Source organism: Tupaia chinensis, unplaced genomic scaffold (assembly GCF_000334495.1).
Source record: "Tupaia chinensis unplaced genomic scaffold, TupChi_1.0 Scaffold000002_1, whole genome shotgun sequence".
Taxonomy (NCBI): domain Eukaryota; kingdom Metazoa; phylum Chordata; class Mammalia; order Scandentia; family Tupaiidae; genus Tupaia; species Tupaia belangeri.
Genome location: NW_006159428.1, coordinates 6,109,630 through 6,115,574, shown reverse-complemented (window position 1 = coordinate 6,115,574; position 5,945 = coordinate 6,109,630). Strand labels below are relative to the sequence as shown.

General features: G+C 41.6%; 1 pseudogene; it reads right to left on the bottom strand.

Annotated features, from left to right (window-relative positions):
• Window positions 1-380: 380 nt before the first annotated feature.
• Window positions 381-2,793, bottom strand: LOC102472587 (deoxynucleotidyltransferase terminal-interacting protein 2 pseudogene; annotated as a pseudogene).
• Window positions 2,794-5,945: the final 3,152 nt, after the last annotated feature.

The following is a 5,945-nucleotide window of genomic DNA, read 5'->3' as shown; positions in this document are numbered from 1 at the left end:
TAAGACACTCCTCCCTATACCCTTATAAAAATCACTAAACCCCGCCCTAGGGCACAACTTCTCTGGCCCATCTTCGCCTCTCTTTCTCTGTCAGATCAGCGAACCTCACCCAGGAGCGCTCACAATAAATACTCTACATTTCTATTTTCTCTCATTGTCAGCCCATTCCTTACAGTTTTAACCACCATGCCATTTGCTGACTCCTGTTTTTTTAATTAATTAATTAATTTATTTATTTATTTATCTTCTTTAATTCTAGAGCAATCCTCCACTTTTTTACTTTCATCGCACTCACTTTTGAAAAGTCTACTTTTTATTTTTTCTTTTTTTTGGTGGTCCCTGCACATCTATTTTTCTTCTAAAGGGCACGTAACTGACTCTCAAATCAACTTCTTCCAAACAGAAATCCTATAAAAACAGGGCCAGTCTACATTAATTTTTGTGATGGTGTTAATTTTCAAAACAATTTTAGTAACCAGGACATATAAAATAGTATGGTTTGCTTGGTGAATCTTAATTGCAAAATTTCTTTTCCAGCATTGTTTTCCTGCTGCATTTGCTGCTTTTTCAGGCATGACCTGTGCATACTTCCTTCAGTTACATCTCCTGAACTCAGAATCAGCCAGCAGTGCTTCCACAATAGTTCTTTTCCTTTGCTTCTTGAGAACTCATGAATATAGAAATCAGCTGGATTATCAACAATGGTTCCAATCTGGAAGTACTTGGGGAAGCCATCTCTATCATTTTTCGTATAAAACCTTTCTGGGTCCAAGCTTGCTCTCATCTTCAGTGCTTTGAGATCATTTTCCAGTTCATCTGTCAATTCTGGAGCTTTCATACCAAGCCAGCCATCACCAGCTATTTTTCTCAGTTGAAGTGTCTTTCTGAGCTTCAGGGCACTAGTATTCAGCAATAAGCTTCTGAAAGGTATTCAACTCCCCAAAAGAATTCTGCATTTTTTCTGAAGTTGATGCTTTGATTGACTATATGGTGGAACATAGTAAATTTTTTTCAAAATCAGGGGTAATGATGGCTTTCTGCAGAAGTGCATTTTTCCTTTTCTCTTTAATCTGTGTTAGGGTTCTCTTCTTAGACTGTAGTTTGTCTGCACTGAAATTAATATATAAACCACCGAACTGCTTGATACTCAGACCAGGGTCTATGTTGCTGCTTGTCAACTTCAGAAGGTTAGACTTTGTGTTATTTAGTAAGTCATCTTCATCATCACTAACCTCATCTTTACTTCTGGCAAGGTCTGATGGTTCTTCACTTTTTTCATCCTCTTTCTCCTCTTCATTAGTGGCACTCTCACTTGCCTTTTCTTCCTCTTCCAAGTAAAAATTGTTATCAGAACTCAATCCAGGAGTTGTGTCAATTACAAACAATGCATTGTCATGTGACATATTTCCTGAGTGTCCATTTAAAGACTCCCTCCCTTTGGCCACTATCTTCAAGAAAACACAGTGTCCTCTTCATCTTCATTGTGTTCAGATTGCTGGCTTTCATCACTGCTGAGAGCTCATAAAACAGAATCATCCTTATTTTGACATGTGTTGATCTCAGACTTGTATAGTGTAGTAACACACTCATCATGTACATTCCCTTCACTGTGGTCTTCGCTGACACCGATAACTGTGGAGTCTTCATTATCATCATCACCACAGTCACCAAATTTGCCAAACCAATTTTTATAGTGCTCTTTCTCTCCTCATCCCATCTGTCCATTTCCACAACTGCAAATGTTTGAGCTAATGACTTCATTAGAGCTCACAGTTCAGATTTGAGGACTCTGATGTAGTTTCGTTCTTTTGGGGAGTTGAATACCTTTCAGAAGCTCACTGCTGAATGCTAGTGCCCTGAAGCTCAGAAATACACTTCAACTGAGAACTTTCCTCATTCATTTCTTTCTCCTCATCTGTTACTCCATTGGCCTCTTCATCCAAATTCTACTTTTTTATTTCTTTAAAAGATGACACACTTGTCTATATTACCTCTCTTACATTAAAAAATTGATGTTTTCGCATTGCTGGTATTTTTTCCAAGTGAGAGGAATCACTATCAGTATCACAAATTTCATTATAATAAAAATCTGACTTACTTATCTGAGAAAGAGATTTGCTTGTAAATCAGAAGTGTCTCTGATGTTTGAATCCTCTGAACTCACAGTTGTATCTGTGATAAGCCTTTGATTTCTTGGTAAAATATTAGCATCTTTCTTTTTTTTTTATTTTTTTTTTAAATTTTTTTTTAGAGGTTTTCGCTATAGGGCGCATGCACTTGCCAGACAGAGAGAGACAGAAAGCGAGAAATCATCCCCCTCCTGGGGGTATGGCCACGCCGCAATCCCTTCTCCTCCATTCTCCTCTCGGGATCTTGGACACGCATACACACATGCCTGGCATGAGTTTTAAGCCACCAGGTCCGGGATGTGAACCGCGTTCGACTAAGTGGGAGTCCAGTGACATAGCCATTATGCTAACTGCTGGTCCCAGTATCTTTCTTTTTGGTGTGTGCTTGTGATTTCCTTTGCATACTCCTGGTTCTCCTACCTGCAACGGCAGAAAATGAACTATCTGAGCACGAGGACTTGGCGTCGGAAACAGCTTCAGTATATGGTTCTTGGCTTGGTTCTGTTAGAGATTTAGCCTTACTCCTTCTGGTTATTGTAGTTATTTCTGGAGAAGGTACAATTCTAGAAATACCTGAAACCTGAGATTCTGCTTCAGAGACAACTTCTTCAGTATGAGACTCATTTATTGGAGTTATTTTCAGTCTTTTTTTAATTTTGGACATTGGGGTACATGCAATTAAGATCTGCCTTCTTGTTACTCTGAAAATGGGATCCTGGGGCTCAGACACAGAAGAACAATTTGACTCCGCTTCAGAGGTCTCTCCATTAGTACACGGTTCAGTCATCTCTGACAATCAGCCTGTAGTTCTGTTCTTGTTTCTGCTCTTAGGAGCTCTAGGGATTGAACTTTGTTTCCCAGCTGTTTGTGGTTCAGCAATGCTCTTAGGAGCTCTAGGAATTGAACTTTGTTTCCCAGTTATTTGTGTTTCAGCAGCAGTTGGGTCATTAGACCCAGATTCCTTCTTGCTTTCTGGATGTGCTGGAATCTCTTTAGCAGTAAGCTTCTGCTGGCAGCGTGTAGGTGACATGGCATGCCTCGCAGCCTGAGAACGGGTGGACCTGGTGACCACCATCCTTGCAGTTGACGCTTCTAACTTCCCACTTTTTTCATTTTTAAAAAATATTTGCTGGGAACCAGCAGTTAGCATAATGGCTATGTCGCTGGACTCCCACGTAGTGGACCGCGGTTCACGTCCCGGACCCGGTGGCTTAGAACTCACACTGGGCGTGTGAGTGTGTGTGTGTGTGCCCAAGATCCCGAGAGGAGAATGGAGTAGAAGGGATTGCAGTGTGACCATCCCCCCTAGGGGGTGATTTCTCGCTTTCTGACTCTCTGTCTCTCTCTCTCTCTGTCTGTCTGGCGAGTGCACGCACCCTATAGAGAAAACCTCTCCAAAAAAAAAAAAATTTGCTGAAGTGTATATGCACTTGCTGGAAAGAGACAGAAAAAGAGGAAAACTGAGACAGTACCCCTACAAGGGGGAATGGTCATACACAATCTCTTCTCCATTTCTCCTTTAAAGATTTTGGGCACACAGGAATATGTACCGGCATGTTTTTCAAACCTCTGGGTCTAGGACTTGAAGAACACCATTGGTCATGTGGTATCCAGCCACTGTAACCACCATGTCACCACTAACTGGCCCTTCCTAACATTTAGATTTAAATTTTAGACAAAGAGGCCCCACTGCAGTGCAATAACACAAGAGTCCTACAAGGCTGGGAGCCAAGACTAGGTTGTGCCAAAAATATGGCGAGCACACGCTGGTACCTAGAATCCTGAGGAGATGGAGAAGGGGTATTGTGGGGTGAGACTCTGTCAAAGGTGCTTTCTCTCTCTTTCTCCCTGTCATGTGTGTACACAGGCTATCTATCCGAAGTGATATATAGCAAAAGAATACTTAAAAAAAATGAGGGATCTTCAAAAAATTCATGAAAAAGACATAGCATGAAAAAATTATGCATCAGTTTCAATTTTTTTTAAACTTGCTATAGAGCACGTGCACTCGTTAGAGAGAGAGAAAGTGAGAAAGCACCTTCCTGGAGGGACGACCACACTGCAATCCCTTCTCTTTCACTCCTCATCTCAGGATTTGGGACACACACATATGCACACACCACCAGGTTCAAATTTTCATTTTTACACCAAAATAAACTCACGCTTTAATTCCATTTTTCTATGATTTTTTTTTTTGAAGAGGTTTCTGCTATAGGGTGCATGTGTTCACCAGAAACACAGAGAGAGACAGAGAGACAGAAAGCGAGAAATCACTCCCCAGAGGGGATGGCCATGCCGCAATCGCTTCTCCTCCATTCTCTTCTTGGGATCTTGGGCACGCATGCACACGCGCCCAGCGTGAGTTTAAGCCACCAGGTCTGGGACACAAACCGCGGTCGACTACATGGGAGTCCAGCGACATAGCCATTACGCCAACTGCTGGTCCGATTTTTCTATGATTTTTTGAAGTCTCCTCATATTTCCTCTCAGATCCCATCAGGAGCCTATAATATAATTTTCTCCTCAGTAGTGATGCTTTCTTTGGTCACATGGGTCATACAGTCTGCATCGGATCTCTCTGTTACTAAATATATGCTTTCACTTGTGACATTTATACATAATCTGAGAACTGGACCAGCCGCTGTCATCTAATGGTTAAGAGGACTGGATCCCACATGACCAACTGTACAGTTTGGATCCTGGACACTACAGCTTGAAAAACACACCAAGCATATTTGCTTGCATGCCCCAAACCCTGACAAAATGGAGAAATGGAAGAAAAGGAACTGTGGCATAACCACACACCACTGGGGTGCTTTCTTACACTCTCTCTCTCTCTGCTTCTTTCTGTCCCTCTGGAAAATTCATGTGCCCTTTCGCAATTAAAGGATAAATGAATAAATAATCTAAGAGTTGATGTTTTGATACTTTGTGACTATTCTGTTCCTTGACATTCATCTCATGGTATTAGTGTTCGTTAATGATCCTTGCCTTGATCAATTATACATTGACGTTTACCAAATAGTGATTTTCTAATTCTTTTTTTTTTCTGTTATTACTTTTTCATCTATTAGCTGATATCCTTTTTTTTTTTCTGGAGAGGTTTTTGCTAAAGGGCACGTGCACTCGCCAGACAGACAGAGAGAGATAGAGAGACAGAAAGAGAAAGTGAGCAAGACAGGGTGGATGGCCATGCCGCAATCCCTTCTCCTCCATTCTCCTCTCGGGATCTTGGGCACGCATGCACACATGCCCGGCGTGAGTTTTAAGCCACTGGGTCCGGGACGTGAACCGCGGTCAACTATGTGGGAGTCCAGCGACATAGCCATTACGCTAACTGCTGGTCCCTGATATTCTTCTTTTTTAAGAATTATATATTTATTTATTATTATTATTAGGAGAAATTTTTGGTATAGGGCAAGTGTGCTCACCCGAGAGACAGAGACAGAAAGCAAGAAATCACACCCCATGGGGGATGGCCATGCCGCAGTCCCTTCTCCTCTATTCTCCCCTCAGGATTCTGGATACGCATACACACATGCATGGCCTGAATTTGAAGCCAACAGGTCCAGGACTTAAACTGCAACTGACGATGCGGGAGTCCAATGTCATAACCATTACATTGTTCCCTGGTCACAATTTTTAAAAAAGAATTATTTAATTATTTTTGTTTATTATTTCACTTATTTTAATTTGACTAGAGAGATAAAGAGAGAGAGAGAGAAAGTGGGAAAACAAACCACCAGGTCTGGGCCTAGAACCATGCTGGGCCATGTGGGAGTGTCCAGTGCCTTAATGACCATGCCACCTGCTGAT